This window comes from Homarus americanus, unplaced genomic scaffold (assembly GCF_018991925.1).
Source record: "Homarus americanus isolate GMGI-L3 unplaced genomic scaffold, GMGI_Hamer_2.0 scaffold21010, whole genome shotgun sequence".
Classification (NCBI taxonomy): domain Eukaryota; kingdom Metazoa; phylum Arthropoda; class Malacostraca; order Decapoda; family Nephropidae; genus Homarus; species Homarus americanus.
This window is the reverse complement of record NW_024757231.1, coordinates 101,783-128,971: the sequence shown is the minus strand read 5'-3', so window position 1 is coordinate 128,971 and position 27,189 is coordinate 101,783. Positions and strand designations below refer to the sequence as shown.

General features: G+C 42.8%; 1 non-coding gene and 1 pseudogene across 1 annotated transcript; one reads left to right on the top strand and one right to left on the bottom strand.

The window, feature by feature from the left end:
- Positions 1–21,821, bottom strand: part of LOC121857411 — a 42,053-nt pseudogene extending 20,232 nt beyond the window's left edge.
- A 1,683-nt stretch (positions 21,822–23,504) lies between these two features.
- On the top strand, positions 23,505–23,576 carry Trnap-agg. Its single transcript has one exon. It is a non-coding gene; the product is annotated as a tRNA-Pro (tRNA).
- Positions 23,577–27,189: the final 3,613 nt, after the last annotated feature.

Sequence of the window (27,189 nt, the reverse complement as noted above, 5' to 3'; positions counted from 1 at the left end):
TACACCAACATTTACACTCGTATTTACACCAAATTTACACTCATTTACTATATTTACACTCGTATCTACACCTCAAACAGCGTTGCTCTTCATGACTCGCAGGAGACTGAGCCACATAAAAGGTGTTTTGTTGGTGCTGTGGTCTTACACCAGGAAGGTTCTTGCCCTTTTGTTATGTAAACCTTCTTCTGCGCCTTCGTCTTTTGTCCTCTTAAGTATTTTTGTTTGTTGTTTTGTTTTCGTCTTTTCATCATTTCTGGGTTTTTATTTTTATTCGTCTTTTTTTCTTTATGAGGACAGCAGACCCTCCTACCCTAGTGTTTTCCAAGACTTATAACTACAAAGCCAACTAACTCAACCCAACCCAAGCTAATCAAACCCAACCAACATAACCCAACCCAACATAACCCAACCCAACCCAACCCAACATAACCCAACCCAACCCAAATCCCAACCCAACATAACATAACCCAACCCAACATAACCCAAACCCAAGCTAATCCAATCCAACCCAACCCAACCTAACCTATATACCTATAACGTAACTGCAAATAACCTCACTAAATCCAGGTCATTAGTAGAACAATTCAGGCCCGATAGCAGGTCTTTAGGTTTGGACCTTTTTAAATACCTCCCTTCTGTCCCTGCCTCCCTCCCCCTCCGTCTATCTCCCTCCTCCTCCCCATTCTCCCTCTCTCTCTTCCTTCTCTCTATCCCCCCTCTCCTCCCTCCCTTCCACGCCCTTTCACTCTCCCTTACCGCAGCTGTAATGCATAACGCTGCCAATTCACGGTTTTAGTACAACATTTCGGGTCCAATACCAGATCCAAATCGTTTAGTTTAACCCTTACTTCCTTTCCCAACTATCTCACCCTCCCTTCCCCTCCTCCTCTCCCTTTCCCTCCCTTTTCCTTCCCCCTCTCTCTCTCTCTCCTTCCCTCCCTCCTGTCCTCTACCTCCCTCCAGCCCCCCCCTGTCTCTTCCTCCTCCTTTCCTCCCCCTCTCTCCCCACCTCCTTCTCTCCCTCACCATCAGCTGTAATACCTCACGCTGCCAATCCAAATATCAATAAACCTATACCACCCAAGGAGAGAGAGGCTTGGCATGTAGGTGAAGAAGACGGACGCTAAAGCCTTCATATCGCCACCAAATAAATCCCCCCCAGCTCTACTAGGCACGAGATTGGTTGTTCACGTTTCATCATTATACCCAAATTACCGGTGGGGGGGAGGGAGAGGGGGGGGGTGTTCGAGGGAGGGTTCCAGGGGGTTGGAGAGGGGAGGGAGGGACAGGGGTGGGGAGGTGGAGCTCTCATTAAGACATTGGTAAAGGAAAATATATATATTCGTGGGTTTGTTATGGTCGATTTGTGTGTGTGTGGTTATGGTGGTGTTGTGTTCAAACATGCACGAACACACACACACACACACACACACACAACACACACACTCACGTACACACACACATCCGTCTCTTTTACTCACTCCTCTCACACATAAACACCTACTCACCTCACCTCACCTCGCCTCACCAAGCACACACACACACACACACACACACACACACACACACATCCTGTCTCTCTTACTCACTCACTCACTCTCACACATAAACACCTACTCACTTCACCTCGCCTCACCTCCCAAGCACAAGCACACGCACACGCACACGCACACACACAGCTTAATCTCACAATCGACCAAATCTCTTCCGAGGAATGTGCAGTACAGTAAGTCCCCTGAGTACATGACCACAACCTATGCCCTGTAAACCCACACCCTCGCTCCTCCTCCTGACGAAGACAATCCCGTAGAAGGAGCGACGCCACATAGACTTGATCCTTGCGCCACGGGGAAGTAAAGCCAAGCTAAGGTGGGTTTGGTTAGGGCTTGGTTAGGGTTTGGTTAGGGTTTGGTTAGGGTTTGGTTAGGTTAGGTTCGTAAAGGAGGAGGACTGGGTAGGAAGCACTTTGGATGATACACACTTCGGCTCTCTTTCATTCTCAGGACAAAAGGCAGTTCTATGCATCAAATAAGGAGGCTTCTGGTGTATTTATATAAAGTTAATGAGGTATGTGTGTGTGCCTGCGCCCCGTATCCACCCCGCCCCACATCCACCCCGCCCCACATCCACCCCGCCCCACATCCACCCCGCCCCACATCCACCCCGCCCCACATCCACTCAGACTATCTCAGTACTGTAGCTGCCTCCCACGGTCAGTCTTACGCTATAGAAAATAATAATTAGTACCCGGTTGTGTTCTTTTGTTCGAGTTACTTAGAGAACTTATATTTTTGTTATTTGTGTCATAACTTGAGAATTTACAAAAATGCTCAAATTGCTTTATTGAGTTAAAAAAAAGAGTTAATTATTGATTTTTTTTACTAACAATAGATAAAGATACCTGAAATATGGCTGTTTTGTGCCTCTTATTTTAAATGGCGTTATAATTATTTTTTTTACCTACCAGAATCTGTGAGCTCTTAAACCTAACCTAACCTAACCTTTGAATATTTAATCTACCTATCAATGTTCCTATCATCGTCTTTATGCCACTTCTTCTACCTATCACTGCCTCAGCCTATCACTACTGCTACGACACAAACCTTACAGCCAAGATGGTACCAAAACTGCATTGAGACTCGACCGGACCTACACACCTCACCTTACACACAACTAAAGGGGAAATATTGATTAATTTATGAAGAATATTTTGTGTATCTCGTTTCCTTAAAATATCTCTCACTCATTCAGGTGTTTTGTCGTCGAGAAAAATAAATAAGTGTGTTGTTTCTGGCTGGGCAGTGTGGTGGTGGTCCCTGAGGTTTCATCATTGCTGTATCACCACTCATGTTGCACAAGTCTGGGGGAACGAGGGCAGGGATCAGGGTGCAAAGTCGGCTACAGCTCCTCCACTTAAGGACTTCCAGCTTCTGTGTCGGGGGTGGGGTGGGGTGTGGGGTATCCTAACCTAAGTTAAAGCTGAACATTAACACGCGCACACAGTATCCATCCATTCATCTCGCCTTCCATTGAGAGAATACCTCCCTCCTTCCCTCTATATCTCCCCTCCCATCCCTCCCTTTCCCCTCCCCTCCCTTCCTTTCCCTCCCCACTCCCCTCCCCAAAGACTTTTTCAAGCTTCCAGAAGAGAAACTGCAAATGGTAGAAAGAGGAGAACTTCCCAGGAGTGTTTTTAGACCTGCTTTACGGAGAATGTTTCCCCGAGTTTGACGATTCCTTACCGAGATATAGAGAGGGGAAAAGGGGACAGATCAAGTGGGTTATGAGTTTTGTTTTGGGGGGAGGAATATAGTGTGTTGGAGGGGTGGGGTGAGAGGGGGGGTGTGTGGGGAGAGGGGAAGTGGGTGGAGAGGGGGGTAGAGGGAGAGGGGATGTAGGTGGGAGAGGGGATGTAGGGGGAGGGGGGAGGTAGGGGGTGAGAGGGGGTTGTGGGGGAGTGTGGGGAGAGGAGAGGTAGGAGAGAGAGGGGAGGTAGGGGGGTCTACAACCAACTCCTATTCTAGTCTCCTGAACATTTTCCTGGTGACTTCAGAGTGTTGTTGTTGTTGTTGTTGTTTACACACTGATGATAAACAAATGATTTTGTTTCACACTTGCATAAACAGTTGTATAATAAAGTGACGTTACAATGAGACGTTGATGATATTTCCATAGCTCTTACTTTTATTTGTTTGTCATTATTTTCATTACATTTTCCCCACTTGAATCTGTTTACTCTTTAAATGCATATATTTCATCATCATCTTGTCATCATCATTTTAATATTAGGAGGTTGAAGATGTAAACAATATATGTGTGTGTTTGCCTTTATAATGGGTGTAAACAGTATATTCTCTGACCATAACTACAATAGGCGAGGCATTATAGTCTGGTACAAGTGATCGCGGGCCCTTCGTGCCCGGCGAAAGTTTGAACGCTCGTGCTTGGCAAGCATACAGCGAATGAGGGTGCGCCAAGTCCGTAGACTTGTGAGGGTGCGCCAAGTCCGCAGACTTGCATCGTTTTCCAGCGTAAATAAAATGGTTAATTAATGCCTTCCTAAAGAAATCATCGACATGGGACCAGGTTTGTTCCACTCTACGAATTTTTGGCGATTTTTCCACCAAGTTTGATGAAAAACGATTGTGCCGTTTCGGCTGCCCAGAACAGACAGACAGACAGACAGACAGAGCCACGGCTATTCCTATAGTATATTAGATACGGTTGTTAACAGCAATAGCAAAATCCTAATAAAATCGAAATAAATTATAAGAGATGACAAAGAGAAGACAATTCCAGAGAACTTCCATAAGCCTGACTTAGGCATTGTTCTCTGCCCCAGAGGCCATAGAGTAGTGGTAATCAAATCTAAACAAGACGAGAAGTTCCTGACAGACCAGAGTGAATATCAGGCCAAAATACTCAACATATTTTTCTTGGAGTTCTTTTATCACTGAATTGGACCTAAAACTGGCCTCTCCTGCAGCTTGAAAATCTTAGTAGGAAAAATAAAAATCTTGCGTTGATGAGGATAATTTTTACCAACAACTAAGAAGATAAAGAGGACCTCCCACTCAAGAGTTAATGGCAATCACCTCCAAGAAGACGATGAACCTTCCGAGAGATATGAGAATATTTGCCAAGAAGAAGAAATAATAATAAAAATAATCCCACCTTTTTTCCCTCAAGATCTATTACGTGAAATGGACCTAAAACCCTCACCACCAGCAGATAAGTTTATGCAACCCGTACATAGATTTTTTTTCTTTTTTTAGAATATTTAAACAGAAGAGGACCTATTGCACGCCTTTCCAATCTTCTTGAGCCATAACCCGTGGCTTCTTCAGGAAACAAAACCGCTCTTCTTCAAACTATATCCTGAGGGTGGAGGAAAGATAATTCTATATATTTCCTGCCGAAGGAGCTGGGATCAGGACCAGGGCTTCCGTGAAAGGTCTGACGGCTTCCCAAGCACCTCACACACTTCTGCCCCCCACAGCCTTCCCTCTGCCAAAAGTTGAAGGTGGCAGAGCGTGTTTTAGGGTTCGTCTTGTCTGAGGTCTTATATATATATATTTTTTTGCCGAGTTATCTTTCTTTTTCTCTCTTTCTCCTACACCACTTCCTTTCTTCTAAGTGTTTTATGCAGTTCAGTTCAGTCTCTCTCTCTCTCTCTCTCTCTCTCTCTCTCTCTCTCTCCCTTATACCACATCCATTACACCATTATCTTCCACACTTCTTCTTCCTTATATTCTTAAACCCTTATACAGTCCTCACCACCTTTGTCTCTCTCCCCCATTTATTCATTATCCCTATACACTACTCTCTCTCCGTCAGTCCTATTAGGTTAGGTTGTCGCATCCTGGTTCAACTCACCTTTAATAATAACCTATAATGCCTACTATGATACAACCTAACCTAACCTAACCTAACCTAACCTAACCTAACCAAAGTATATGATTAATAGATTCATAGACGATTATGAAAGAGGATTTGTGATTATTGCTTGAGAGAGAGAGAGAGAGAGAGAGAGAGAGAATTATCACCCTCATCTACCAATAACAATCTACCATCTCTACCATTCACTTCCCCTAATTGTCTACCCTGAACCTTGGACCTTACCCAATCTACCCATCCAATCTACCCATCCAATCTACCCATCCAATCTACCCATCCAATCTACCCATCCAATAAACAGTCTTTTTTTCCCCGGTCATTATTCCGTTGGATCCAGCCGGAGATCTTCTTAATACCATTGCTGGACTTTTACAATGCTATGGTCTGTGTTTATTATCATTCTACCTCTTGTTCTATTTGCTTTTTTTTTTCACCCCCTGTGTTTTGGAGGAGTCTGGTTGGTGCTGCTATTTCTTAACCCCCGTATTTTGATAATGCTAGTTGGTGCTGCTATATTTCACTAGCCAATCGTCCACTTTACTTGTGTTTGTTTGGGTTATGTGTCAACTTGGAAGAGCCTAGCCTAACCTAACCTAACCTAACCTAACCTAACCTAACCTTAGTCCTTCTCTTCCTTAGCTATATATCCTCATGTTGTCTCCTATAGTATACACCAAAAACTCCTTATATCTCCTTATATCATTTATTCTTATATAGTTGCCATCTACTTTTCGCAACAGTAATGATATTTAGTTTTCCTATATCATTTCTCTGTTTATCTCTTGTTGACATAATGTTTAATCACAATTTTATTCCTTATTATAAAATTTTAAATAATGGCGTCCCTTCCTCAAGATGTTTTCGATGTTTGTCACTTTTCTTAGTTTTTATATTTAATTTCCATTATCCTTTCAAACTATTCTCAGCGACCTTCAACATCATACGAGTCTGGTTCACAGCCCACGGTTTGCTTACCTATGGATGAGTCGACACTTTTGTTAATAATTTCTTACATTTTCCTTAATTAAATCTCATAACTTATATCCCTTAATACAGTAAGTTTATTCTTTAACTCAAATACAAAAAAATACAATTGTTTCTTCAGACTATATGTATTAATATGTTTTTTTTTATTAGTTCTATTCGTTTAATGTTATATACAACCTTTTATCACCCATCACCAAGTTATGACCTCATTAACAACTGATAATAACCTACAATTATATATTTTTCATATATTTTACGAATCTATTTCATCACTTGTCTCTGTTGTCAATTTGTTGTGTCTATATCCTGGTATTTTTCATCTAAACCAATTAAATCATCATGAAATTCTTGTTTGATTTTTTTTCTTATGCTACATGACAAAGATTTATATCATGCCGTCTACCTATACAACTCACTCACTCACTCCACTCACTCACATGATAACACCTCAGTACAATTAAAACACTATGTAATTATTATTCTCTACATCATTCACACTTCATCTCATCATTAAGGTAGAAATTAATCCAATAACACTTCAGTTAAATTACTACAATAATAATCCCTCAGTATTATAGGAGAGAAATAACTAAATATAAATAACATCGTTGCATGAGTTCATATTAAGCCAAATGATATTCTGATTAAAATTTACAGTTCAGTCGAGCGCTGAAATGGCAAGTGAAGCGGTACACAGAGTACGACCGGTTATTATATACTATTACCCCGCCAGATATATCTTTGTTATTAGCTTGACACACACACACACACACACACACACACACACACACACACACACACACACACACACACACACACACACACACACACACACACACACACACACACACACACACACACACACACACACACACACACACACACACACACACACACACACACACACACACACACACACACACACACACACACACACACACACACACACACACACACACACACACACACACACACACACACACACACACACACCTTATAGATCATTAACAAAACCAGGCAAAGGAGAAGAGAGTTGAAGCATTTACCGGGGAGTCATTTCTTCGACCATCTCAATAAGAGGGAGAGTGAAGGATGCAGTAATGGGCGCGCCAAGTTTTAGGGGCGGTAAAGACCCTCAGGGCGGTAAAGACCCTCAGGGCGGTAAAGACCCTCAGAGCTTCACGACCCTCATTGGTCCCAGGAGCATTCTTGTGGCTCTGGGTCCCGATTCTCAAAAGCTTGGTATGTTAGAGCTTCAGGAACGAGTATATATCTTGGCTCGTACACGTTTCCCTGATCTCACATAACCTCTAAAAACGAACGTGACTTGTGAAATGGTTATAGTGAGATGGGAACGTATCTGTCTGACTTCAACCCAAAATAATGATGACTTCTTAAATAGTATTAAGTTACTACATCAACGAGTGGTGGAAATATTTACAAATGTACACACACACACACGTACACACACACGTACACACACACACACACACACACATTTACCCTTCCTGTTCCCGCCGGTAGAGTCAGGACCCGGAAGTAAAGTTTAGTTGTGAATTCTCAATGACTCGGCTACATTTGTTTTCATTCTTTACTTGGAGAGATGAGAGGGCCAGATCTTCCCGCCACAGGATCATGTAGGCCTAGTGCTTCTGTGTGTGCACATGCCACACCAATTCTCCCACAGTGCCACACCAGATTCTCCCACAGTGCCACTCCCACAGTGCCACACCAACAGTCTCCCCACAGTGCCACACCCAACAGACTCCCTCAGTGCCACACCATCAGTCTCCCACAGTGCCACACCCATCGGTCTCCCACAGTGCCACACCAACAATCACCCACAGTGCCACACCAACAGTCTCCCACAGTGCCACACCAACAGTCTCCCACAGTGCCACACCAACAGTCTCCACAGTGCCACCATCAGTCTCCCACGGTGCCACACATCAGTCTCCACAGTGCCACCAACAATCACCCACAGTGCCACCAACAGTCTCCCACAGTGCCACACCAACAGCCCCCCCCCCCACAATGCCCTCCAATAAGCGGACTCAATTTACCTCCACCATCAAATATTTTTAGTCCTGTCGTTTCCATTGTAAATTATTGAGGCTTGATGGTCGCTACACCGCAAAACGACATCCTTGCGTGAGACTATGACATCACGGCCCTCAATATGTCAATATCTCTATGCCCGATAAGAGACCAATTTGCAGTATCGTAGAGAGAGAGTGGCACCGTGACGACACTTGGCACTTGAAGGTTTGGAGCCTCGCCCCTAATCCCTGGGTTTAGTCAGTCCTTGCTGGAATGTCTTGGAATTTAAATGGAAAGTCTGAGGTTTTGTCATTTTTTTTTTCTTTTTTTAGCTGGAAAAGTCCAAGGTCTTGCGTGAAAAACTACCATTGGTTCTAGTTAAGTGGTAAGAGAATGATGTGGGTTATTGTGGCGAGGAATGTTCACAATTGTAACTGGAAAGTAGTGTGGAATGTTTCGGGTGTTGACTGGAATCTTGGTGAGAAACTAACTCCTGTCTGGTTCTGAGCTATGAGGTCATGGGGTTGATTGACCGGAAAATCTTGATTATCTGATAAATATATAACGCCATGGCTCTAGATTAACTGGATAAATAAATAACAGACTCAAAAAAACTATCTGTACTCGGGGTGATCGAAGAATTTCAAAATGAACACTGGGACTCCTGTTGTCTCGGTAGGGTTGTCAAAATCCTTCGTCTGTTGTGTCATATTTTCTCAACACAATTTGGTATAGATAGTTTTTTGGGCCACTGTACTTGTATACGACATCAGTGTTATGATTTATGTAAGGATAGTTAGGAGTATTTTACGAATATAAGGAAAACAAACAGCTATTTCCATTAAACCTACGCAAAGGAAACTACCTAAGGTATGGTTAAAATAGCCTAAATACCTTTAAATAATGGACAGAATAACCCGAACTGTAATGGTCAATGTAAACTAAAAAAAATAATAGCCAATATCCTAAATTAAAATAGTCAAGGTATCGTAAAACATAGATTATTCTTACCTATCAATTACCTTATTCTACCATAATTATAAATGTTTTTAAGGGACGGTGGTTTTCTACATAAAGGCAAAGCAAGCAGCTGTCTCAATAACGCCTGTGTGTGTAAAAATCTTATAAATTGTAAAAAAAAATCGAAATCCCGTGTTATTAAGATCTTATAATGAACAAAGATATGAACAATGAACTAGGTTATTAGAGGAGAGTATTAAACATATACTTTAGACTAACAGCTGTCTTTACCTAGTGTGTTTATACAGTAAACATTAAATAAACCGACTAAGTAAATCATCACACTGGCATAATAGCCTGACCATGAATAAATATAATTTGCAACACGGGAGGAATGTATAATCTGTGTAATTATGACACAGTTCCTCCTAAAAAAAAAAAATCTTAACACAGAGGGTAAAAAATATATATATTACCAACCAACCAACTTACTATAAAAAAAAAATCCAATATTTTCATGGAATAATTAAAATCCACCATCATCCTCATATCAACCTGGACACGCTGCTCACACGTCCAAAAACAAGTACAAACAATCGTAAAATTAGAAAACAGCAACAGGAGGTAAACTAATTCCTTGTTTTCATGTCGGGTGCTTAACAAAACACAAGTCTAACCTCCCCCCACTATTTACATGAGACTCAAGCATCAGTGCGTTAACTTCCCTTAAAACAACACAACAACGTTAGCAACAAATGACTGAGGATATTAGAGAAGCCTTAAATAAACACAGTTAAGGCAGAAAAAAACACACACACACACACACACACACACACACACACACACACACACAAACAAACACGCCGACAGGGTTATAGCGGCTGGAAAGAGCACTCTTCGGCAGCCTGGTGGGGTCGTGGCCTCGCCTGCCTGCTGATAGGGTGGGGAGGGTGGGGGAAGGAAGGGGTGGGGAGGGAGGAGGAAAGGGGTGGGGGAGGAGGGAGGGAAAGGGGTGGGGAGGAGGGAGGAGGAAGGGGTGGGAGGGAGGGAGGGAAAGAGGGGGTGGGGAGGAGGGGTGGGGAGAGAGGAAGGGGGGGTGGGAGGGGGAGGAGAAGGGGTCAGGAGGGGGAGGAGAGGAAGGGTGGGATGGGGAGGAAGGAGGGTGGGCTGAGGGAGAAGGGGTGGGAGGAGGGAAGAAGGGGGAAAGGGGGCTATTATATTGATGAAGGCCTTGATCTCGTGTTTACTTTGTGTTCGTGGATGCTCTCTCTCTCTCTCTCTCTCTCTCTCTCTCTCTCTCTCTCTCTCATGCCTTACCAAGCCAGATCTTGTTTCCCTTTCTCTCCAACGTTTCTCTCACACCCAATTGAAAGCCCCCCCCCAAAAAAAAACGAGAAACGGAGAAAGAGAAAAATATCTTGAGTCATAAAGAGAGAGAAAGTGAAGTGAGACGTTTCATTCCCTCTTCTTGAACACACCAGAGAAAACCTTCAGGATAAGATTGAGAATAGGCTGAAGTGCATTAACCTACACACCCCTCTTCTCTCTCTCTCTCTCTCTCTCTCTCTCTTTCACTCACACTCACACACACACACTCACACACATGGAGGGTTGTGTGGAGTGTGTAAGGAAGGGGTACTATAGGAGTAAGGAGTAGGGTGCTATGGAGTAAGGAATTGGGTGTTGGGGAGTATCAAATGGGGTGCTGGTGAGAGGAAGGGGGTGGGAATGAGTCAAGTCTGGTAACTTTTGGAAATAAATCGATTCATTCATTCGCTCGGTTCATCCATTCATATACAGTGTTTACATAAGCCGTCATAGCTATTGTCATCTCGGGTCACAGGCGGCTTCATTTTACACGAGAATATGAATTACTGTACTTTCTGTCGCGTATTGTGATTGGTTCAGATACGACCCTATTTTCATTTTACTTCGTGTTCGTCCAATCACCGGGTTTTGTTCCCTTCAGACAGCCTGGCCGGGTCGTGGAATTTAAAGTGTTTAGAACCATATAGGGAATGGTCGGCGGCGGGGACATAGAAAACGTGACTAGAATTTTCGATGGGTTTAAAGAGTACAAAGGGAGGAAGGGGAGGTAGGTCATGGGTTAGAAGAGTACAGAAGAAGAGGTACGTCGTCATGGGTTTAGAAGAGTATAGAAGAAGAGGTACGTCGTCATGGGTTTAGAAGAGTATAGAAGAAGAGGTACGTCGTCATGGGTTTAGAAGAGTATAGAAGAAGAGGTACGTCGTCATGGGTTTAGAAGAGTATAGAAGAAGAGGTACGTCGTCATGGGTTTAAAGATGAAGTGAATCTGAAGCTGGGTAAACAATAAAACCAAGAGGTACAGCCAGATAAAGGTAACAAACACAACGACAAGTGAGCATTACTTATGTTTTTTTTCTTTTTTATGGGGATTAGCCCACCCGGGCACAGGTCACTGACCCACATCGGGGCCTGGGGGCGAAAATGTTATAATAAAAATAATAATAATAATAATAATAATAATAATAATAATAATAATAATAATAATAATAATAATAATAATAATAATAATAATAATAATAAAAATAAAAATAAAAATAAAAATAATAATAATAATAATAATAATAATAATAATAATAATAATAATAATAATAATAATAATAATAATAATAACAACAACAACAATAAAGAACCATAATGAAATACAAAAAGGAAAAAAAGATCAAAAGTGAGAAACAATATATGTATGTTGTGTTATCAATAGTAAGAGAAACAATTGAGACCCTGCAATTTTGTGTAAATGAGGCAGAAAGTCAGATCAGCAACCTGGGACTTGGTCAGAATTTTCGTGATGCCATGTGGCAGCAGGGTCTACCATAGACAACACATTATGCTTCCGATATCTTCCCAGGAGACGATGCTTCCTGTTCGAGGTGACAAAACAGCGTCAAGGCCACATACCAGACAAGAAGGTTTTAATAAAAGAATTCAGGTCCACAGCTACTAAATAGCTCCTTCAGGTGACCAGCTAATAATTAATTCATTCAGGTCAACAACTACTAATTAGCTCCTTCAGGTGACCAGCTAATAATTAACTCCTTCAGATAAACGGCTATTAACTCCTTCAGGTCAACGGCTACATATTACCTCCTTCAGTAACTTCAGGAAAGACTTAGGACAACATTGATCTGTGAATCCCTGCTCAGAGTACTTGCTAGACCTTAGTAGTTGGAGCTTTCAGGTTCAGTCTCCATCTGAATTCTCCCAAAATTCACAGGAACGAACAATTTCATCTTCAATTTCACTAAAAGCTCTTTCTGTGGGAGGGTGACAGAACCTACCTTCCCAAGCTCTCCTCCTCCCTACCTCTCCCCTCCCTACCTCTCCCCTCCCTACCTCTCCCCTCACTCAATTCTCCTTCCTTCCTCCCAACGTGAATTCGAGTCTTTACATATATTGAAATTCCCCCCCCTCCCTCCCCCCCCCACTCTCTTCTGTTCTTGTTCTAATCAAATGTTCTATCCCCAGTCAATAACTCTTCCACCAATCATGATGACAATAAAGACTTGTATTTCACCCATCAACATAATCTGAAATATTTACTCTATCACCATTTGCTCCACCACAACATCTACAAAATGAACCTTCCCTAACAGCCTCTCTGAAGCTCGTATCACCATCATCAGATAAATTATACATCCGGTTCTCTCTCTATCTCACCCTGTTATCAATAGTACCACTCGTCTTTCTTACATACAGTACATCAGTGAGCTTTTTAAAAATCTCATAGTTACACCTCCATCACACATTTTACACCTTGATAATTTTTGTACACTAATTTCCATCTATTATTTGCGCTCATTCTTCAAGCCACTAAGTACATTAATTGATTTCAAGCCATAATTTTAGGTTTTCGCACATGACATATTACCTACCCCCTCCCCCCTTCTTCTCTTCTTTCTTCCTCCTCTTTCTTCCTCCTACTCCTCCTCCTCCATCCTCCCTGGCTCTCTACACCCGGCTTGCTGGCGCCTTCCTATAATTCAACTTCTTCATCGTTTATCCAATTTCTCGACACTCAATCTTCCTGTTAGAAAGTTCACTCCAGTTAGCCTGTCCGTCGGTCTCTCAGTTCCCAACTATTCCTCAACACTCAACTCCTCCTCAAAATGTTCCTAAAATGTTTGTGTCCTGAGGATGATTTTTGTTTTATTATTTTTTATGTTTGTCTTATTCTTCTGTCATTTACCTTCATTATCTAATTCTCTGTTTACCTTTTCCTCACCGGTTATCACCATTATGTTTTCATACTTAAATGGTTAAATTTTCCCCCTTTCTTTTACTACTGCATTATGTACAGTTACTCAAAAAAACTATCTATACAAACTTGCATTGAAAAAATATGACACAACGGACGAAAGATTTTGACAACCCTACCGAGACAACAGGAGTCACAGTGTTCATTCTGATATGTATCAATCACCCCGAGTACAGATAATGTTTTTTGAGTGACTGTACATTGCAATGGTTCACACACACACACACACACACACACACACACACACACACACACGCGCGCGCGCGCACACACACACACACGCGCACACACACAAAAGCACTTGAAGAGGGTAATTTGAACTTTTATATTTGAATAGTGAATAAAATTGAGCGGAAAAATTTGAAGTCTTTAAAAACACCTCTGGTAAGGAGTGATTTATGAGACGCTTTAAACTATCTGAAAGCACACACACACACACACACACACACACACACACACACACACACACAAAGAATTATCTCATATGCTGGACAAATAGGATAATTATATTAGAATGAAGGGGTTTCCATTGTTGTGGTAGTCAGGCACGAGACAGACACACAGACAGACAAACAGACAGACAGACACAGCTTGAATGATGATGCACCAATAGACGATATAACACTATACCCAACTACCATCGTATACCACTACTCTCTTCAACATGCTCTCCTCGACACCACCACTTCGATCTCCTCCGCGCGCGTGTGTGTGTGTGTGTGTGTGTGTGTGTGTTAACTCACCAGAGTAGCGCGATAACAGTGGATTTGACGAAGGGACAGGCGCTGGTTTAAGTGTGTCCAGCAGCACCAACACTCGACCATAAAAGAGTTATCATTCGGGCACAGTGTCATATTGCTTGCTTGTTTGTTACCTCTCGTGTAAAGTGATATGTCGTTAACAGAGATTCTCATTCTTGGACACTCGTAAGTTAACTGGATTTACGAGAATCAGCCTAATTACCTTACCTGACCTGACCTGACCTGACCTAACCTGACCTGACCTGACCTAACCTGACCTGACCTGACCTGACCTTCCATAACCTAACCTAACTTAACCAGCTCTCCCTAAAATAGAAATAACAATTAAACTACATCGTAATCAACTTTTTTTACTTTTCTTTTAATTCCCAAAAATATCGGAATTTCTGTCGGAAATTTCGAGATGCCGCAAACCACTAATGGGTATTTTAACGAACATACAGTCAATAAACTATCTGTACTTGAGGTGATCGATGAATTTCAAAATGAACACTGTGACTCCTGTTGTCTCGGTAGGGCTGTCAAAATCCTTCTTCCGTTGTGTTATATTTTTTCACCACAAGTTTGTTTAGTTTTTTGAGTGACTGTACATACGAGATATAAAAGGAAAATAAGAGTGGCAATATTACACCTGACTACACCTGATGATATTGTGTTTGGACGATAGTGAAGAAGGAACTATATCCGAGTGATGAACGAACGCTAACATTATGAAGGTAAGGTATATCTCTTCACATATAAGATGCCTTCTCTACAAACTTTCCACGTTATTCCTAAAAATATCTAAACTTGGCACGATATTAATAAAAATTAACTTTGCACGATAAACATTACTAAATATTATAAAATTCCACAATAAATATTAATAAACATTCATAAAAACATTGAATGACAAAATACTAAACATTATTGACTCTACATAATTATATTTTTAGTTATTAAAAAGTTTAAAGTCCAAAAAATCAAGGTTAAAACTCATCACTAAAAATTTTAAGTTTAGGAGGAATAATAAAGGAGGTGGATAAACATATAAATAGCCACAGAACACAGGATAAAGAGGGGAATATGTGACAAGGTGGATAAAAGAGAGGATAAAAGATAAACAAAAGATAATAAAAACTAAGTAAAGTTTGAAAAGGAAGGAGGAAGAAAATAATAATAATAAGAAGAAAGAATAAGAGAAAGAAGAAAGAATAGAGAATTAAGAGAAAGAGAAGGTAGAGAAGAAAGAGTAGGAGAAGAAGAAAGAGTAGGAGAAGAAGAAAGAATAAAAGAAATAAGAAAGAATAAGAAGAAAGAATAATAAGAGAAGTAGGAAAAACACATCAACGCGATATTTCAACAAGAAGAAAAATTTATGACACGAAGAAAGAAATCCTTAGGAAGTTTAAAGGAGAGAGAGAGAGAGAGAGTGTGTAGGAAGGAAGGAAGCAAGGAAGGAAGGAAGGAAGGAAGGAAGATAAAGTCGAAGGGAAAAAATAAGTTAGGCTATGAAGTAATAACAGGAGAAAAAAAATCCCTAGTTATATCCAGACTTTCTTGTTTTTCCCCTAAAATAATTGAAGCCTTTGTAATTTTTCCCTTTATATGCTTAAACCCTCCCTGCCTTAACCAAAATAGTTTAAACCCTCCCTGCCTTAACCAAAATAGTTTAAACCTTCCCTACCTCTCATCCAAATAGATTAAACCATCGCTCTTTTTCCCCTAAACAACGTAATCACTCCCCCCCCCCTTCCCTCTATAAGCAGTTTAAGTATCCGTTCCCTCGCCAGTGTCACACGCAATAAACTTTTACAACGATTCCCCGCAGACTCGACAGAGGACAAAAATATTAGAGAGAGACGCTTGTCGTGCCTCACTTTATGGCAAGAACTTGTGACTGATGGTTGAGCCAGGATGAGCTACGATCAGGCTGTTACTTAAGAGTTCTTGATACTGGATTGATGTCTGGCGAAGGTGGAATTACAATCAGGGTGCTACTCAGAATGTTTGATAGTTACGTGATGTCTGGCCAAAGAATGAGTTACAGTCAGGGTGTTACTCAGAGTGCTCGATAGTTACGTGATGTCTGGCCAAAGAATGAGTTACAGTCAGGGTGTTACTCAGAGTGCTCGATAGTTACGTGATGTCTGGCCAAAGAATGAGCTACAACCAGGGCGTCACTCGGAGTACCATCAGTAAAGGTATTTTCTTAAGGTATTGTGTGTCGTCTTAAGTTATTGTGTTATGTGTTAGTAGTTAGTGGGTTAAGTCTGTTCTGTGCATCTTGGTGACTCATAGGCACTGATCGGTGGTTGACGGAATACAGAATAATATGTAATGTAAAAAAAAAATGTAATATTCATGCATAACATTATTCAGAGTTATATTATACATATTTTAGTTTATTTAATTTTAAAGGTGTGTGTGTGTGTGTGTGTGTGTGTGTGTGTGTGTGTGTATTGTACGTACAGTAGGTAGTAGGCAGCTATCAAACAGGGAGGTACTACCGCCTGGGAAGATATTAGAAGCATAATGTTTTGTCTGATGGTGGACCCTGCTGCTATATGGCATCACAAAAATTCTGACCAAGTCCCGGGTTGCTGATCTGACTTTCTGCCTCATTTACACACAATTGCAGGGTCTCAATTGTTTCTCTTACTCTTGACAACACAACATACATATATCATTTCTCACTGTTGATATTTTTATTTTTTTTATTTATTTATGGCTCTTTATTATTACAGGGGTATTATTATTATTACTATTATTATTATTATTATTATTATTATTATTATTATTATTATTTATAATTTTTTAAAAATTTTATTATAATATTTCTTTTATTATAATTGTTATTAATTTTATTATTATTATTATTATTATTATTATTATTATTATTATTTTCTTAGATTATAATTATTATTTATTTAATATATTTATATTAATTTTATTACTATTATTATTATTATTATTATTATTACCATTATCACCATCATCATAATTATTATTATTATTATATTATATTTTCGCCCCCCAGGCCTTGATGTGGGTCATCAAAAATGACCTGTGCCCGGGAGGGCTAATGTCCATAAAAAAAAAAAACAACGTGCGAGAGCGTGTGCGCGAGATAGTGAAACACGGCTGGAGGTTTCCGTAGACTTTCCTGGACCGCATCACTACCCCGGGTGTTAGGTAGGCCAGAAGTCTTTGTAATAATGGTCACAAAAGCATTATATTATTACTACTATTTCAATTATAGGGCATTAATTATAGAGCATTAATACGTACTAAATTTCGATATATATAAAGGCCGGATGAAAGGGAGAGGCGAGGGAGAAGAGAAGGTGACCATTTTAAGCTTCTCACAAAAGTCCTTTACCCAGAAAATCATCCTTTAAATGACACTTTATTTTCTCTCCATTTCCTATGATATTTTATGCTGAATTATTTAATACTAAAACTATGACTGTGCCTTTGTAAACTTTCTCATGCCATTTTTTTAAAATTAGTTTTGTGGTTAACTTTAGGGTGATACAGGATGATGATGATGATGATGATGATGATGATGATGATGATGATGATGATGATGATGATGATTATAGTCATTATAATTGGATTCCTTCGTTTGTACCTTCGCATCGTCTCATATAACGTAAATTATTCGAACTCATGAATACATAAACAACAATATGAAAACAACAACAAGTAAACAAAAATCATAACAAATAAACAACAATAATAAGTAAACAACAATAACAAGTAAACAACAATAACAAGTAAACAATAATAATAAGTAAACAACAATAACAAGTAAACAATAATAATAAGTAAACAACAATAACAAGTAAACAACAATAACAAGTAAACAACAATAACAAGTAAACAACAATAACAAGTAAACAACAATACGTAAACAAAAACAAGTAAACAATATTGGCTACAAATATATTCAGAAAAACAACAATGTCTCTCTCAGTCTACGTAGCCTCACCGCTTAACCACCAAATATCCTTTAGGTAGGACCAAGGGTGTAGGACCAAGGGGGTAGGACCAAAGGGGTAGGACCAAGGGGGGTAGGACCAAGGGGGTAGGGACCAGGGGGTAGGACCAAGGGGTGGAGGACCAAGGTAGGGACCGGGGAGGGAAGGGGTAGGACCAAGGGGTAGGGACCAAGGGGGGAACAAGGGCAGGACCAAGGGGTAGGGACCAAGGGGGTAGGGACCAAGGGAGGGACCAAGGGGGTAGGGACCAAGGGTGGGACCAAGGGGGGTAGGGACCAAGGGGGTAGGAACCAAGGGGGTAGGAATCAAGGGGTAGGGACCAAGGGGGGGTAGGACCAAGGGGTAGGACCAAGGGGGTGGTGGACCAAGGGGGTAGGGACCAAGGGGGTAGGACCAAGGGGAGACCAAGGGGGGTAGGGACCAAGGGGGGTAGGGACCAAGGGGGGTAGGGACCGGGAGGGGTAACCCAAGGGAGGGACCAAGGGGTAGGACCAAGGAGGGACCAAGGGGGTGGGACCAAGGGGTAGGGAATGGGGGTGGGACCAAGGGGGCAGGGACCAAGGGGGTAGGGACCAAGGGGGTAGGGACCAAGGGGTGAGGACCAAGGGGGTGAGGGACCAAGGGGGAGGACCAAGGGGTGAGGACCAAGGGGGGTAGGGTCTGAGGGACCAAGGGGGTAGGGACCAAGGGGGGGGACCAGGGGGGTAGGACCAAGGGAGGGACCAAGGGGAGGGACCAGGGGAGGAACTAAGGGGACCAAGGGGTAGGGACCAAGGGGTAGGACCAAGGGGCAGGGACCAAGGGGTCAGACCAAGGGGGTAGGACCAAGGGGGGTAGGGACCAAGGGGGTGAGGGACCAAGGGGGGTAGGGACCAAGGGGGGACCAAGGGGTAGGACCAAGGGGACCAAGGGGTAGGACCAAGGGGTAGGGACCAAGGGGTAAGGTAGGACCAAGGGGTAGGACCAAGGGGTAGGGACCAAGGGGGTAGGACCAAGGGGTAGGACCAAGGGGGTAGGACCAAGGGGGGTAGGGACCAAGGAGGACCAAGGCAGGGACCAAGGGAGGACCAAGGGGTAGGACCAAGGGGGTAGGGACCAAGGGGAGGACCAAGGGGTGAGGAACAAGGGGGTAGGGACCAAGGTAGGGACCAAGGGGGGTAGGGACCAAGGGAGGACCAAGGGGTAGGACCAAGGTAGGACCAAGGGGGTAGGGACCAAGGGGGGAGGACCAAGGGGGGGTGGGGACCAAGGGGTAGGGACCAAGGGGGGTAGGGACCAAGGGGGTAGGACCAAGGGAGGACCAAAGGACCAAGGGGTAGGACCAAGGGGTAGGACCAAGGGGTTGGATCAAGGGGTAGGGACCATGGGGTAGAACCAAGGTAGGACCAAGGGGTAGGACCAAGGGGTAGGACCAAGGGGTGGGACCAAGGTAGGACCAAGGGGGGTAGGACCAAGGGGGTAGGACCAAGGTAGGACCAAGGGGTAGGGACCAAGGGGGGGACCAAGGGGGTAGGACCAAGGTAGGACCAAATGGTGTAGGACCAAGGAGGGGGCGCCCCTACATAACTCCCACTGATTTAACGATAGTGTGATCTCTCCCTCCTCCTCGATACCGTTCCCTATTACAGGGTCTCTTAAGAGGTCTGTTCGTTCACCGTTCATGTGTTGGATGGTCTTTGTGTCTGATGATGTGAGAACGTAATGACCAGGTTGGTTTACGGGGAAGACTCTTAAATATGCTTAAAAATGGTTTTATTACCGATATTTAAACTAATCCGCAAATGTTTACTCAAGTACCAGAGAGAGAAAGAAACAAAGAGAGAGAAACGCTCCCTTTAAGTCCCACGTTAAATCCATTTTCTCTAAATACGAGAGACACTAACAGAGAAAACGAGACCAAAATTGTTAATGGTAAACTACTGAAATTTATTTAATACCCGAACTTACACTATGTCACACACTGTCGTATATTCTATCGTTAAACTATTTCAACAAAGTCAATATATAAACCAATGAGAATTAATTCATTGTTAACTGAGCTATTCTTAGACATTTATTAAAAACATGTTTCTTAACTCGAAATTACACCCATATTTATCCCTTGTTTTCATCGTCTTTTTTTTTCTCGTGGTTATCATACGTCCACCTCCTCTTATTCCTGTAGTCAGTTTATTTTATTCTGTACTGTATTTTAAACATTCTTGTTACCTAAACACATAATAAACACAACGCCCTGAGTTCTTCTATGCAAGTTGTTGTTCTTCAAAAGGTGAGGTCAGACTTGCGAGGTTGAGCCGGGTTTAAAAATGTGAACTAAGTAAAGCCAAATCAAAGCTTACTTTACCTTAGCTAACTGACGGTCTCTGAATAACTGATACTTGAGTTTAGTGATGGTAGCTGGAATAAGTTGGGTTTTACCTGTTTTTACTGAGGTGCCTAGAATTGTTGTTAGTAATCCACGGAACTAAACTGTTTAAATTACAACTGCTGGTGATTGATTCTTACTCGGGTAAACCAATAACTGTTCTTCTGTGCGGTCTAAATCATTGAGTCTAGGTGCGCGAGCAGGTACAGTTTTACCCATCAATACTACAGGTAATAAAGAACCTCACTAAGAGGGACATGTTTTATACAGGAGTGATACATGTTAGTGCTGGTGACCTACCTGTTTGAAGGAGCTGAGAGCGCCATTGATGCGGAGAGTGTCAGCAGCAATGGTAGCGATGCCTTCAGCAGTGGCGTGGGTGCCGCAGGACTCTGGCGGAAGGTAGCGGAGGGAGGCGGAGGGCTTGGGGTGGTGGCGGGAGGCAGGTCTCCGGCTGTGAGTGTTGCCGGATGATACGGTCCCTGTAGAGCGTGGGCGCCACCACCACCACCTCGCTTATCCCGCCCTGCACCGAGCCTCGCGGGACGGCGCCCGCGGCAGGAGAGGAAACACCGCACTTCGGTGGCGCGCAGGAGGCGGTACCCGCGATATTCGCGGTGCTACTCTCCCGCGCGTGTAACTCTATGTCCGGGACGGAGCGGGTGGCGCCAACGTCATCAGCTGCCCCTGAGACACACCGCTGGTTGAGGGAGACAAGTGCTGAGGAAGGAATGTACGAAAACATGACACTGTCACCGCTGTCGGCGCTCTCGCCCATTGTGATGAGTGCAATGATGGGCGTGGGCGTGTCGTCCGTGGGCGGCCCCAACAGGTTCTCAGTGCTGGCTGTCCAATACGTACGGCTCAGCGGTGTCACCATCACGCGCCCTCAACCACGCCCACACACCCACCTCGCCACATGGGCCCGCCAGCCTGGGATAACACCCACATCACCAGACTGGGCGTGTGGAGTGAGGTGTCCAGCGTGAACTCAGCAGCTACACCGCCCTCACACCTCAGTATCTAACCTGCAACACAAATGAATACAGTACAGAGGATACTTACACTCAGTCATACACAAACACATCTCTTAACCTAAACAAACAGAGCGACCTTCAGTTACTGTTCTTCCCAAAAGTCTATACGTGTACAGTGTTTATCTTACACACATGGTCACCCTGAGAGCCCCGGCTTCAGCAGCAAACTATACACCTCGCTAGTATCCAACCTAACCTACTAGGAGTACTTGACCAATAAGTACATTTCCTTTCCTTGTAATTTACAACACAAAACTTAAAATCTAAATAAGAATTTGTTTTCATACAGATATTTAATTATAACCAAAACAACCAAAAAATATCATGGTGTTTGTAGACTCACCATTAGCTTCCAATAACAGAAAAGTAAATATTAAAAAAAGGTTAAACAAGAACATAACACAAGTCAAAGATCATAACAAAATGACGGTTACAGACACGAGACAACCATAACACTTCTCCTCACCTCCCCCCACCCCTCCATTGTTGGAACATAGACAAGGAAAGATTTTACACTCTCAAAAAAAATAATAATAATAAAGAAGAAAATAATAGAATACCCAGGTTGTCTTATAGATCAAAACACCACTAACTCTTCCTTCCTTCCATCTCTTCCTCCTGCTGCCTTCCTCACCACTGCTGCCGTCCTCCTGCCTCCACTCCCACCTCCTCTACCTCCTCCTCCTCCACCACTCCACCTCCCATCTCTCCTCCTCCACAAAGTCTTAAAGTGTCCTCAGTGAGTAGACGAAAGTGTGAAAATTTATCATCAGTATTGAGAGACGAAGGGGAAAAGGGGGGGGGGATGATGTTAAAGTCAATATTTATCAGTTTCTCTTCAATCTACCTCGACAAGGTAAACACCACGCAGCCAATATTCTCACCAGGGTAATACTTAAGAGGTATTCACCAGAGAGAGAGAGAGAGAGAGAGAGAGAGAGAGAGAGAGAGAGAGAGAGAGAGAGAGAGAGAGAGAGAGAGATAAACGTTTTAAAACCAAACCACTGCCAGTCTCATCACACACACACACACACACACACACACACACCACTCTTTCCATCTCCTCCTTCAACCACACAACATTTGAAGGGACACATTACTGTAAGTCTTAAATAACCTAAGCTAACCTAACTTAGCCTAACCTAACCTAACCTAAATGCTGTGACAAGGAGGTGATACAGGTAATGTGGTGATACAGGTAATGTGGTGATACAGGTAAGGTGGTGATACAGGTAAGGAGGTGATACAGGTAAGGTGGTGATACAGGTAAGGTGGTGATACAGGTAAGGTGGTATACAGGTAAGGAGGTGATACAGGTAAGGGGGTGATACAGGTAAGGTGGTGATACAGGTAAGGAGGTGATACAGGTAAGGTGGTGATACAGGTAAGGTGGGTGATACAGGTAAGGTGGTGATACAGGTAAGGTGGGATACAGGTAAGGTGGTGATACAGGTAAGGTGGTGATACAGGTAAGGAGGTGATACAGGTAAGGTGGTGATACAGGTAAGGTGGTGATACAGGTAAGGAAGTGATACAGGTAAGGATACAACACATAAAGACACATAACACAACAAGCAAGGATCTGGTCACGTCACATTACCTTAAGACAGGGAACTTATCTATATTCTATCTATATATAATTACCTCCATGTGTTTACTTTAGTCAGCGGCCTGTTGGTCTAGTGGTATGATTCTCGCTTAGGGTGCGAGAGGTCCCGGGTTCAACTCCCGGACAGGCCCGAATTTGTTTTTGTTTTTTACACACCTAAATCACACACAAACACCTCTCCCAAACACACCACTCACACACACACACACACATAAGCACCTCCCCACCCACCCACCCACCCCGCCCCCCACACACATACATACACCCATCCGTCATGCACAGAGAGAGGAGTGAGTGAGTCAGTCCCATGTGCTTAACAGTGACGGTCGGACCTGTAAACCTAACTCCCCCCTAAAACATTATATATTAACACATATAACAGACTTATCCCTCAGCACACCAGGATGGACCCACTCTGGCCATCTTCACTACAACTCTATCACCAGGTACTCTCATTCGTACCCTAAGAGTAAACCAGGGACCTTAAAGACAGAGAACGAATACCGTATCCACTCAGCCACTGCAGCTCTAACATCGTCATTCCTTTGCTATAATAACACAAACTCCGCCATATTTGTATTATATCATGAGGGTAAACACCATTATTTTCGTCATATTTATCCAGGAACCTCTGCAATATAACCCCCCCTCCTCCTCCTCCTCCTCCTCTTGGGTGACACTCCAAGGCGAGACAATGTGATCCTCTCCGGTCACCGCCAACCCATTAGGGCGAGAAACCTGATACTTCGTGGGGCCATTTAAGACTTAATGTGTCCCTTCAAATGTTGTGTGGTTGAAGCAGGAGAGACGGAAGAAGGTCGTGTGTGTGTGTGTGTGTGTGTGTGTGTGTGTGTGCGTGATGACTGGCAGTGGTTTGTTTAAACGTTTACTCTCTCTCTCTCTCTCTCTCTCTCTCTCTGACCCAAAAACGGATTAATCTTAACTTGCAAATCTTATTAATGGCTCGAGCGCAACCAACGGCTCAACAGGGACCAACGGCTCAGCAGGAACCAACGGCTCAACAGGAACCAACGGCTCAGCAAGAACAACGGTACAACAAGAACCAACGGTACAACAGGAACCAACGGTACAACAGGAACCAACGGCTTAACAGGAACAACGGCTTAAGAGGGACCAACGGCTCAACAGAAAGCAGCTCAACAGGGACCAACAGCTCAACAGGACCAACGGCTCACAGGAACCAACGGTACAACAGGAACCAACGGTACAACAGAACCAACGGCTGAAGTGGACACAAACTGAGTGGTATCAATGGTAATAACTCAGGTAATTAAGAGTTTTGAGGTGGCATGAGGGAACTAGGGTGGGGAGGTGAGGGAGGAGAGGGAGGTTGAGGTGGGAGGAGGGGAGGTGGAGGAGAGGGGAGGTGAGGAGAGGGGAGGTGAGGAGAGGGAGGAGAGGGGAGGTGGGAGGAGAGGAGGGAGGGGAGGGGAGGTGGAGGAGAGGTGAGGTAAGATAGGGGTGAGGAGGAGAGGAGGGGAGGTGAGGAGGTGGAGAGGTGGAGGAGAGGGGAGGAGGGGGTGAGGTGGAGGTGGAGGAGAGGGAGGTGGAGGAGAGGGAGGGAGGTGAGAGGGAGGTGAGGTGGAGGGTTAAGGTCAGGTGAGTGGAGAGGAGTGGTAAAACGATGAGAGGAGAAATGTCTAGTAATAGGGGAGGGAGGGGTGGGTAAGGGACGGAGGGGTGTGGGTGAAGGGACGGAAAGGGTGAGCTAAGGGAGGAAAAGGAGGAGGGGTGATGGTGAAGTGAGATCAGGTGAAGTCAATCAAGGAAGATGAGGATAGAAGTGGTGAGGAGGAGAGAGAAGGGAGGAGGTCCTGTGAGAGAGAGAGAGAGAGGAGAGAGAGAGAGAGAGAGAGAACCAATCATACCAACACTCATCATCACTTCAACCTATATGTATACACTGTCTTCTCTACCTCCCACCCCTATCCTTTCATCTCGCCTGTGGTATAACATTCTTCACTCCCCCACCAACCCTCATCGATATCCCAGACTAATGAACCTTACAGGAGTCATTAAACAGCCAAGACAAAGGAAAAATTGAGGGTTTAGATAATCAGAACCATGGAGAGACTCATAATAGCTGCTTAAGGCTTTGTAATGAGTTTTAAAGATGATGATGATGATGGTGATGGTGGGTGATGATGGTGATGGTGGTGATGATGATGGTGATGATGGTGGTGATGATGATGATGGTGGTGGTGGTGATGATGGTGGTGGTGGTGGATGATGGTGATGATGATGATGATGATGGTGGTGATGATGGTGGTGGGTGATGATGATGATGGTGGGTGGTGGTGGTGGTGGATATGGTGGGGTGATGATGGTGATGATGGTGATGATGATGAGATGATGATGATGATGATGATGATGATAATGATGGATTAGTGGATTAGTCTTATTAATGAGTGGGTTAGCCTTAATGAGGTTGTTTTTACAAATGACATGATAATTATTCCCTTTAAAAAGACGAGTGGAAATTTGCTGGGGTAATTTGCATATTAATGAACTTTCCTTTACGGTACGTCAGACTGTAGTAAGCCAAGGAAGTGAAACAAAACTGACTCACCTGTTTCAATGTCATAAGGAGGATTTACAGACGATTTACAGGTCTTAATAGAATTGACTGTAGGTTTAAGAGGATTGAATACCTTTGCTATGAAATAAAAACACTGATTACTGGATTTCCTTTGGGTTTGTAGTTGGTTCATGTATCTCACCTCTCCCTCTCCCTGTTCTCATCCATCCTTCTCTCATCCATTTTCTCCCTCTCACCTACCCAGTCCATTCTTTTCCTCCTCCTCTTCGTGTCTTTCCCCATGCCAGAAATAATAATAACAATAATAATCGTCATTCTCCCCAAATCGCTTTATCAGAATGACAAAAAAATATAAAATATAGTTTATTTATCTGGTAAAAACAAGGAAAAAAACAACACTTCTTTAGGACTAATGAAAAAAGTTTTCGGCAAAAAAATGGCAATCCTCACTTGTACGAAAAATAAAAGAGGCGATTTTTTTTTCATTTTGATCCACATTTTAATACAATTGTCTCACTAGTCCTCACACCTGTCCTCCACACTCGTCCTTCACCCATTTGACCGTTCTCAAGATCTCCCCGTCAAGACCGCTCCTGACTCTGTGATAATATCTTTTACTGCCAAACCTTTTTCTTTTGTGTTAAAAATCCGACATGTTTTTCAAGGAATATTTGAACAGAACTAAAACCTATGTGGATAAAAAGGTGTGTGTGTGTGTGTGTGTGTGTGTGTGTGTGTGTGTGTGTGTGTGTGTGAAATAATAATAATAATAATAATAATTAATTAACGGTTTATTGAAGAGCATGCAGCCAAGGCTGAAAATATACACGTGTGTGTGAAGGAGAATCAAATATTTGAAGTTAACTCATAATAACTTTTATTAATACTTGTAACTAAATATTTACCCATTATATTTTTTATCAAGACAACTTATCACAAAGGTTCCAAAAATTTACACACACACACACACACACACACACACACACACACACATGATAAGACCATTAACAGGACGCCCCTACGTTAACCATTCCTCGTCTCATCTGTTTTATCTTTTAAATATTATCATCTCACACAAACAAATTAGTACATAAGTCATTAAAGTTAAAAAATACAAAATATATAAACTTTTACATTATTTTAAGGACTGAAAAATAAAAATATAAGTAGTTTTAGGATTCCGG